The sequence below is a fragment of the Lolium rigidum genome, chromosome 5 (assembly GCF_022539505.1).
Source record: "Lolium rigidum isolate FL_2022 chromosome 5, APGP_CSIRO_Lrig_0.1, whole genome shotgun sequence".
Taxonomy (NCBI): Eukaryota; Viridiplantae; Streptophyta; class Magnoliopsida; order Poales; family Poaceae; genus Lolium; species Lolium rigidum.
Genome location: NC_061512.1, coordinates 173387644 through 173398469, shown reverse-complemented (window position 1 = coordinate 173398469; position 10826 = coordinate 173387644).

Genomic DNA, 10826 nt, shown 5'->3' with positions numbered 1-10826 from the left:
TCTACGAATTCTCCTTCGATTCAGAAAACAGAGTTGAACACATTTTTTGGGTTGACAGTTTGGCGAGAAAAGCATATGCAGAAGCATACCATGATTGCATCTCGTTCGACACTACTTTACGTACAAATATCTTTAGCATGCCGTTTGCACCATTCATTGGTATAAATAGACATGGTCAGTCATTTATGTTGGGTTGTGGTTTCCTAAGAGATGAAAAGGAAGAAAGTTTTGAATGGTTGTTCCGCGTCTTCTTGAAAGCAATGAAAGGGAAGCAACCAACAAACATAATTACAGACCAAGATTGGGCTATGAGGAATGCAATAGCTGCTATTTTTCCATTATGTTGCCATCGAAACTGCAGATGGCACATAATGAAAAAAGCTAATGAGAAACTTGGATCATTCCTAGGACGACGTCCAGGCATGGCTGAAGATTTCAATGAATGTGTTGACGAGAGTATGACTGTAGAAGAGTTTGAAGCAAAGCTGGGCGAGTTGATTCAGAAATGGGACTTGGCGCGAACGAAACATTCATTTGGTTGAAGGGTCATGCTCATACATGGGTTCCATGTTACTTCGAGGATCGCTTCTTCCCCTTCTTGCGATCAACTCAAAGAAGCGAGGGATTCAACGCTGTTTTAAAGCGGTGCATTAATCCAGGAAATTCAATCAAGCACTTTGTGAGGCGGTATGAGAAACTTCGGGCCAAAATATTGGGCAAGGAGGGCAACAATGATTACGGGACAGATGAGCTTGAGGTTCAGCCAAGAACAACTTTCCCGATAGAAAGGCATGCGATGGCGGTTTATACAAGGGACATCTTCCACGGGTTCATCTTTGGAGTTTGGACTTATTGGTCGATACGATGTGCAAGTGATAGGAACAAACATGTTCGAATTAATTCCTAACAACCTCAGATGCTACCCTTATGGGTCCGAAACTACTATGTAAATGGTAGTGGTGGTGCCTACAACTGTGATTGCTGCAAGTATCAGCGCGATGGTATTCTTTGCTGCCACGTGCTAAAAGTGTTCACGCATGTAGGAATTAATGCGATACCGGAGAGGTTCATCATGCGCAGATGGACTCGGCAAGCGGTAGAGTATGTGCCTATGCATGTCGGGCCGATACAAGATGATGTGATGCCCGAACAGTCACGTCGGAAGGTGCGGTTTGCAAACTTGTCGACATCGTTTGTGCAAATGGCTAAATTAGGTAGTGAGTCGGATCAAGCGGAAGCTATTGCTCGCGAGCACATAAAAGAGATGAGAGCTGAGTTTGTCCAACTACAAAAGGTTCGAAAGAAGAAGAATGCCCAGCAACCAAGCACTAGTGCGCCACATCCAAACGCAGCTCATAATGCTCGGCAACAAACAGCAGCCCCAAATGCCCCGCAGCAAACAGCAACTCCAAGCATGAGCAGGCAAAGAGCAGCTCCTAACGCTCCGCAACAAACAGCAGCCCCAAATGCCCCGCAACAAACAGCAACTCCGAGCATGCGCCGGCAACGAACAGGTCCTAATGCTCCGCAACAAACGAGAAGACCCCAATGTCACACAGCAAACGAGCAACTCCAAGCATGCATCGGCAAAGAGCGGCTCCTAATGCTCTGCAGCAAACAGCAAGTGCAAGCATGACTCAGCGAAACCTAGTTCCTAATTTGCCACAGGAAAGAGCAGTGCGTACTGTGCATTGCCCGTCAACTTCTGCTCCTAATGTGTGTCAGTCAGGAAATGCAGGAGCTTCCCAGAAAGGACCACAGCTGCACCATCCACACGGGCATCACACCACTGCAAACATTGCTGGTACCCATGGGTGGACATCTTCAGGTTACGCACATTTTTCGGCACAACAACCAACATCAAGCACCCATAATCGAGTCAACATCAATGAAGTCGACCATGCTGTGCCTCAACGTCCATTACGTGCGAAGAAATCGTGTTCTACAAACCAAACGTTGTACGTGCGGCGAGGCTAGTGATTTGAGTGAACCTAGAGAAGGTATGGTTGTCCTAAACCCTCCCAGGTCTAATACTAAAGGGCGGAAAAAAGGAAGAATCCCATCAGGTATTGAGTTGGTTGCTAAGAAGACCACCTTGTGTGGTACATGTGGTTTGCCAGGTCACAATGCAGCGACATGTAAAGCTGGTCTAGGACATAATAAGGGGAACTGAGGGGACAGGACAATCGGTATTCTTCGGAGAAGTCAATGTGATGTTTTTCATACCTCAATTTAGTTTAATGATGTCCATCCACTTGACTGTATTCTTCGGAGAAGTCACCCATGTATGCACCATCAACTTCCTAATGTTCGGCATGTTTTCAGACCCATATGTGGGTAGTTGCCTACCATTCCAATGTTCAGCGTTGAATAGCGTGCAAACTCCACATTCATTACTGTAGTGTGAATGAGAACCAAAATTAGAAAATGAAGTAACATGGGCATAAAGTAATAACTAAAAAAAGATGCATGGAATTGAGGGGGAAAGCAAGTTATCATGATTCAGGGAAAAAGCAACTTAGTATCACTTGTTTACACGGAGTTAAACTTTAGCGGAGAGCAACTTAGCACGGGATAATGATCATACTAACATGTGGAGCCAACTTAATAGGGACGAGTAGACCTAACTTGTATGTAATTTAAAAACCAACTTAGTGAAAAAGTAAATCAAACTTAATAGTTAACGGTAGCCAACTTAATTATAAATGTGCATACACCTTAACCCATACTTGTATACAGGTATTAAAAGCTGGTTTCTCTTAAAGCATTTTTACTTGCTAATTTTTAAGTCCATCTTAAATGCCTAACTTAAATGCCATGTTAACATATGTTGCTCTCTGTTTTAACAAGTTAAGCATGTTATTAAAGCTACTTATACACAAAAAACATGGCAGTACATCTCAAACTCAAAAAAGCTGCTAGTGGAACCAAACTTAAGTAATCCCAGTAACCAAGTTAGGCGTATTGATAAAACGACTTAAGTAATCCAATACAGCCTACTTTGCACATCTTGCTCAAAAAAAACCAACTAGGGATATTGAACACAACTTAAGCATCCTGGAGGAACAAACTTAATTCATTTCAGTACCCAACTTAGTATTACTGTTTACACAAGTTAAACTTTAGCAGAGAGCAACTTAGCACAGGATAATGATCGTACTAAAAAAACACATGTGGAGCCAACTTAATAGGGACGATAGACCTAACTTGTATGTAATCTAAAAACCAACTTAGTGAAAAAGTAAATCAAACTTAATAGTTAACGAGTAGCCAACTTAATTATAAATGTGCGGACACCTTAACCCATTACGTGTAGTTTTTACCGCCATTTTCATAAATAATCATACTTAACCTACTGTGGAAGTCAACTTAAAAGCGAGTAGAGTAGAACTAACTTATATGTCAGAAACCAACTTAGTAAAAAATATATTAAGTGAAACTTAACCATACTTTGAGAGCACAACTTGTTTTTTATCTGTAAGAATGTTGTAAATTTGAACCACGTTAATACATGATAGGTTCGAACAATGAAAAGATACTTGAGATAACGAAGGATAATTGCATTGGTTATTACTTTGTCCCTTGCTTTGGCGGCTTAATGTCTTGAATCTCCCATGTCGCAAGCTTGGTGAAGAATTTGCATAGTATTGTTCCCATAATGTCTTGATTGCACCAACTAACAAATTCACCTTCGATCAAGTGATTTGTCCGATAGTGACCTTCTTGAATCCGAGTACCTCAAACCTTCTTTCTCTGAAGTTCATCACAAGAAGCCAGTAGTGGTTCACAGGATCTTGTTCCTTAGGTGCCAAATCTTCAAGTACTGGAAACATTACCTAAATGTTTTGCAAAAACAGAACAAATTGGAATTACAGTATACAGAGAAAATGTTATAACCGAAAGAAATTGATGTCCAATGCCCAGAAACACTTACATTGTGTTTCCTGTCAAGATGTGCGAGTGGGCTTGCTGAAGTGCTTCTCTAGATATCTTTTGTTCCTCTTCGGATCTTCTAAGAGAGTACTGTTATTATAAGAGAAGGAACATCGATAACCTAGTAAAAAAATATTCAACTTATTTAAGAAAACTAAAAAATAAAATATTCTTACCGCAACCCTCAAAGGCATCACCAATTTTTTATCTTTTCTGTCTCTCCTTAACATTATGGACTCAATTCCTAGTTCAACGACAGTGTTCTTCAATGATCCGAAGGCATCATCGAGTTTGCAAGCTCTTTAAGTGTAACGAAAAATTTGTCGTAGTTGACGAGTATTGGGCTATAGTTTTTTCGCATTACATGAAAAAGGAAAAACAGAAGCAGTTAATAAAAAAATGGCATAATACCAAAAGCCAAAAAATATGCTATAATAAAAAAACAAGTTAGGCATGCGGAGGGACCAAGCTGAATTAACCTCGAGTAGGCCGACTTGTACATGTTTAGCATGTTCAAAAACCAACTTAATTAATTTCGGTATCCGACTTAGGCATGTTGGAAAAATAACTTAATTCACCCAAAAAAATTATAACCAAAACTGAAAAGAAGCCTCGGTAACCAACTTAGGCCATATTTTACAACGAGGACTTAAGCAACACAAATGCGAGGCAACTTATGTATGTAGATAGTAGGAAGTTTTTGTAAGCATGCAGAAACATCTATCAAACTTAAGCATATGGACAGTACAACTTAATTAACCCCAAGGAGCCAACCTTTGCATGTTTGCTTGGAAAAAATAGGGAAAGGAAACAAACTAGACTTTAAACCAGAACTTCAAACATATTTCAAAAACCAAAACTTAATTAATCTCAATAACCAACTTAGGCATATTAACGGTACGACTTACGCAACACAATGCATCCAACTTGTACGTTGTATATGGAAAAACAGAACTTAAAGCATGTTTGTCAGAACCAAACTTAGGCATATAGACAGTACAAGTTAATTAACCCCCGGGAGCCAACCTGTGCATGTTTGATCGGAAAAAAAAAGGAAAAGGAAACCAACTAGACTTTAGGAGGAAACAAATTTATTCATTTCAGAAACCAAACTTGGGCCTATTGACAATGGCAAGTTTGATTAAACCAGTAACCAACTTATATATGTTGCTCAAAAAGCAATTATGTTAAAACCAACTTAGTGACTATCATCATGAAACTTATCTATTTTATACAGTACAACTTTATGTAAGTTGGCTTACCTTTTGTCCACCTCTTGACACCTTTTTGATCGACGACCATGTGCAGTAACTGCGGCGTACAAATCCTTTACTTCAGCTGAACAGGTGTAGAGGCTTCTGTCCACATAAGTCAAGTAAGGCGACAATTTGCAAAGTGCTTGCTTGATGAGCCTTCGTTGCTTCATTTGCGCAAAAGAAGATGTTGATTTGCTTTCAGAAATTTCTTTGTTAGCGGCATCACCAATTCCCACTCCTGCTGGTGTCTGCAATTCACTATCATTTTGCATCGGTTCCTCCTGGATATTAGCATTTGCCTTTGTTCAAACGCTTCTCCAACTCTACACGCTCGCAAAGGGCGTAAGCTTCTTTCTCCATATCTTCAGTCCAATAGTCGTCATCATTTAACATATCTGCTGAAGATTCTTGTCCGTCCTTTTTGGGCTATCAAAACCAAGATCAAATGAAGGAGGATCGCAAGTTGCTTGCAAAGCCTTTTTCCTTGTCATCTTCAGGCTGCTTGTAACGATTTGAATTCCTTTGGTCTGGGTGGAGGACATGTCTGCCGTGTTGGAGGTGGTGAAACTTGTTGAGACAAATTGGCTTGCTTCATATGCCCACTTGTAGGTGTAATTGGTGACCAACTTTTGGCTGCTTCTTGGTAAGATGTGTCGCGAGTACTCTGATTTGGATGAACGAAAAAGTTGTTTTGTTCAGAATATTTCTAAATGATTCGAGTTGAAGTTGCAAGTCCGGATGCGAGTGTGATAGACGTGATGAAGTTCCATGCATAACGCTTGACCGAGTTGAATGCGGTGAAGGTGCGAGGCACGGGGCTGGAGTGGAGTGCATGAATTGCATTTGATGTTTTGGTTTCGAGTACTCCCCACGGCCTTGGAACACGGGGGAAGCACATTGCAGACGGGAAGATGTTGTTAGCTGAACTCGGAGGCACACTTGGATTGAGTTGCAAGCTGTTCTTTGAGCAATTCCTGGTCCATCAACGAGTGCAAATGCTGGTTCTTCAGCTGTAGATCGAGCGAATGATGGAGCTATGCACTGTTTCGGCTGCAATCGTGAACTGAACTCAAAATCTACTGGCCGACCACGGTGCACTACAACCTTTTTCTTCACTGTCATATTTCTTGTTATTTCATCTTTTTTTTCCAAATTTCCCAACCCTATGAACTCTTGAGTTAACTTCTGTATTGCATCATCCCTAGCAAGGCTGATCTATCGGTTCTGAGCTTGTAGGAGACTGACATGCACTGCTAAACTTGTCCATCAATGTATTCCGGGCACACCTCTTTCCCTGTGCATTAAACAACTCAGTTGGCTCGCTGTTTCTCATGTCAATGCCACTTTTCTCCCCTGCAGCAGTATACTCTCTCAAATCTGAGAATGGACTCAGGCCTGGTGTTGTGGATGTGCCTCTTGTACAACTATCTTTCTCTGCATGTATCCCTGCAGACTGTTCTTTCTCCGCAGTACTTGACAACAAATTCAAACCCTGGAATGACAGATCTGCATTGGAATCACCGTTGTTATCCGTGCACCTCTTCCTTAAGTTGCCTGCAGGCCCTTCATTTCTCTTGGTGGGTGTCAACCTAGCAGATCTTCTTGGCGTTGTGTGCTGATGGCTGCCATTGTTGTTAGCTGCCTCATCCTCACCACCAAGGCCGGACCCGGGTTCCGAAGCTCTGTCACCATCATTGTTTCCATTCCCATGGTTGTCTTCATCTTCATCCTCATCATCATCAATGTTGTCATCGTCACTTGTCCTCCTCATCTTCGATTCACCTTTATAATCATCGTCATCTTCATCATCCTCGTCGTCGCATCTACCCTCATCACTTCCAATTCTCCTCTGCCTTTTGCGTAATCTATTCTGGCCATGCCAAGAACTGGATTCATCAATCTCTATTTGCCCCCACTGTTCAACAAATGAACCTATCCTGTTTGAAATATCGGTGCATAGCTCCCCAATCATGACAGCAATCTTCCTTTTTTTCTGCACATTTTACATAGATAGATATGCACTCGGTAATGTGAGTTGAAAAAAGTACAAAAAAATAGCATTACTGAGAAAAGGGATAAAGAATCATGGAAAAATATGCATGTGGACACCAACTTAGTTGAAACAGTAGCCAACTTAGTGTAAGTCTTAGTGTCAACTTAGTTGGAATGAGTGCACAAATTTGAAGTTGGGGGCATGTGGACAACTTAGTGTAAGCCTTAGTGTCAACTTAGTTGGAATGAGTGCACAAGTCAAACAAAAAATGGTTAACAAATTCAGAAAATAGCAGTTTCCAACTTAAATCATTTTCATTGAACCGGCTTAACTAAAATAAGCAGCCAACTTATCCATTTTTTACGAGTACAAAATGTTGAGGTATAAAAAAAGTTCATACATGAATTGGGAAGCTCCGTGGCAACTTCGAGGAAACAAAATCTTCGAGTACCCGTGATCCCAACAAAGAGACTGTCTCTAATATTAGCACCAACACCTTGTTTGAGCTATATTGTACGAGAACAAAAGAGAAACCACGGGTGTTAGTCGAGTATATGTGAGGAATGGCTGAAAAAATATCGGTTCATCATGAAAAAATGCCAGGAAAAAAGTTTACTAAAAAAATCAGACACTTACTTTAAGCTTGCCGAACTCCCCGCTGACTTTGGTATCCTTGCGCATAACAGCTTGTATAAGTTTGTCAGTCCAAGCTGCTGCACGGATGGGGCAATCATCTTCAGATGGCACATCCTCATCAACCTCAAGTGAATCCAGGTATAATATCTGCAAAAAATGAAGAAGTTAATCACTGATGGTGAACAGAAAAAAAAATAGAAATGTATGTTTGTAGCAGACCAATGGAAGAAAAAACATGAAGAAGTAAATTACCACAAGATGATGCAAACAACAGCAAACAGATTTCTTCTTGACTCCCATCTTCTTGACTTCTGTGATTATTTGATCTATTGCAAATTGGGCAAAGTTTGTCCTCTTGAACTCATCAAGATTGAGTAGGCACTGGTAACACCTGGGACTGATGGAGGCGGAGGTTGAAGGACTTATGAAGCAACTGATTACACCAGCAAAGTAAGCACGGAGAAACTTCATATCTGAAGCTCCATTCATGTCCTTTATCATTCTGCACCAATCAGTAAAATCTGGTGCTGATCCACTCTCTATACCATATTCGACATTGAAGAATGCAATAGCTTCGATAGTCATCTCATAACACACCGATCTTCCCTCATTCCGCAAACCAAAAACCCCGGTGTAACTATCGGCATTCACCGGTATGCTACCTCTCCCTGGAATAGCGAGCTCACTTCGATAGGATCGAAACAGCCAAGAACCCACATGCTCAAAGAAGCAGGCATTTCTTTAGCCATCACCTTAAGCATGCCTCCCCAACCCCATTGCTCAATAAGATTTCTCTGGGCATCATTAAGCAGAGCGTTCAATTTGAACAACCTGGCAGGAGATGCGCGATTCCTACCCAACTGGAAAAAACATAAACCAAAAATAGGGGACAAAAAACCAGTTAATAATTATTTTTGCTGGAGGTTTTGCTACAAATAGATAGTAAGAGTATAAAAACACACCGCCTGACGCCGTTTAGGTGCACGCTTTGGTGCAACAACCGTATCAACTTCAGGTTCAGTTTGGCGCGGCTCTTTCTGACCATTGTTACCAACTGCAGATCGATGATTGGAGAAAAAATATAAAAGTCAGTTCAATAAAAAAACAATGAAATTAACAGAAAAAAATTGGAATGAAAATGAATAAAAACAAAATAAAAATTACAAACTACTCGCTGAGCAGCTTTGTGGACAGACGACGGTTTGTGGTAAACGCAAACGAGAACGCTTGGTCAAATCCTTCATTATATCCGCAAAAATGTAGCTATATTTATGAAAACAAGTTTATAATAACCACTAGGCAACTTATGTATGTAGATAGTAACAAGCTTTGTAAAAAGAAAAAACAAGTTAAGCATGTTATTAAAGCTACTTATACACAAAAAAACATGGCGAGTACATCTCAGCTCAAAAAGCTGCTAGTGGAACCAAACTTAAGTAATCCCTCCCAGTAACCAAGTTAGGCGTATTGATAAAACAACTTAAGTAATCCAATACAGCCTACTTGCACATCTTGCTCGAAAAAAGAAAATGAAAAAAAACCAACTAGGGTATGAAACACAACTTAAGCATCCTGGAGGAACAAAACTTAATCCCATTTCAATACCCAACTTAGGCCTACTGACAAAGGCAACTTGATTAAAATCAGTGACCAACTTGTAAAGATATCAAATTAAGCATGTATATTAGAGCTACTTATACACAAAAAAAGGATCAGCAGGAACATCTATCCAAAACTTAAGCAAAGGTGTAATAACAAAACCTAATTCAACTGCTAGGTATACAACTTAAGCAAAACTAATTCATGGGTTCTGTTTGAGATGACTATGCTGACAGATAGCAACTTAGTATAAGATTCAGTAGACAAACTTAACAAGATGGCTGCAGTTCTAACACTAAAATTTCAGATTCAGTAACTAAAACGACATGCGAGTTATTGAATTCCAATATATGCACAAGCAATTTGTGACAAAGAATGTCTTCCAAACGGTTAAGCAACACCAATGGCTGTCCAAAAACCATACATATTAGTTCAAGTGGTGGGTCATTGAGATCGACCGTGAATCGCTTCGATCCGAGCTTGGTCGCTAATGCTATCCTAAATGAGAAGCGAGTACTACCTCGACACACATGCACCGAATAAAAAAGCATGGAGACGAGATCAATCACAACATAGATCAAAAATCCATGTGCTCCGAGAAGTTCATACATGGAGAGCATCCTATGTCACCGACGAGATATATCTCACAACAACACGAATCCAAGACAAAACCCCATGAAATTGCAAAGGTACATTACAAAATCGTGCGCTATTGAAGAAGAATCGTGCACAAAATTGGTAGATGCGGTGATAGATTACCTCCTAGCCCAAAATCCGCCGCGAAAATGCCTGACCTCGCCTCTAGCAGCAAGCCTTCCCACCCTGAACTCACCGCGAGCAACGCCGCCTCTTCGCTACTCACCGCGAGCAACGCCACCGACTCGATCTCCGTCGCCGATCCCGAATCGCTCGCCCTTCACCCGCAAATCGCCGCACCACCGCGCCCGAAACCGAGGAGCGCGAGCACGAGCGGCCGCCGGTGGAGTAGAAGGAGTGCAGGACGCTAGATCAGGTCGCGCACGTGCTGCGACGCCGCCGTCGCGTGTCTCGCTCTCCGTCGCCGGCCGCTGGATTCGCCCGCCCTTCACCCGGAAATCGCCGCACCACCGCCCCTAAAATCGAGGGAGCGCGAGGTCGACCGGCCGCCGGCGGAGTAGAAGGCGGGAAGGTGCTCGATCAGTCCGCGCGGGAGATGCAACGCCGCCGGCGAGCGCTCCGCCGGAGAAACCCTAGCGGGATTTGGGGGAGAAGAGAGAAGAGGAGGCTGCGCGAAATGAATTGAAGACGAGATGCGAGAACGGCCAAAGCGAAGGGAGAACGGTCGACACGTGCTGTCCGGGCCCACGTGCGCGGTCGGTCCCAGGTGCCAGACGGTCGGAGCGCGCGGGGATTCGATCGCTGGACGATGC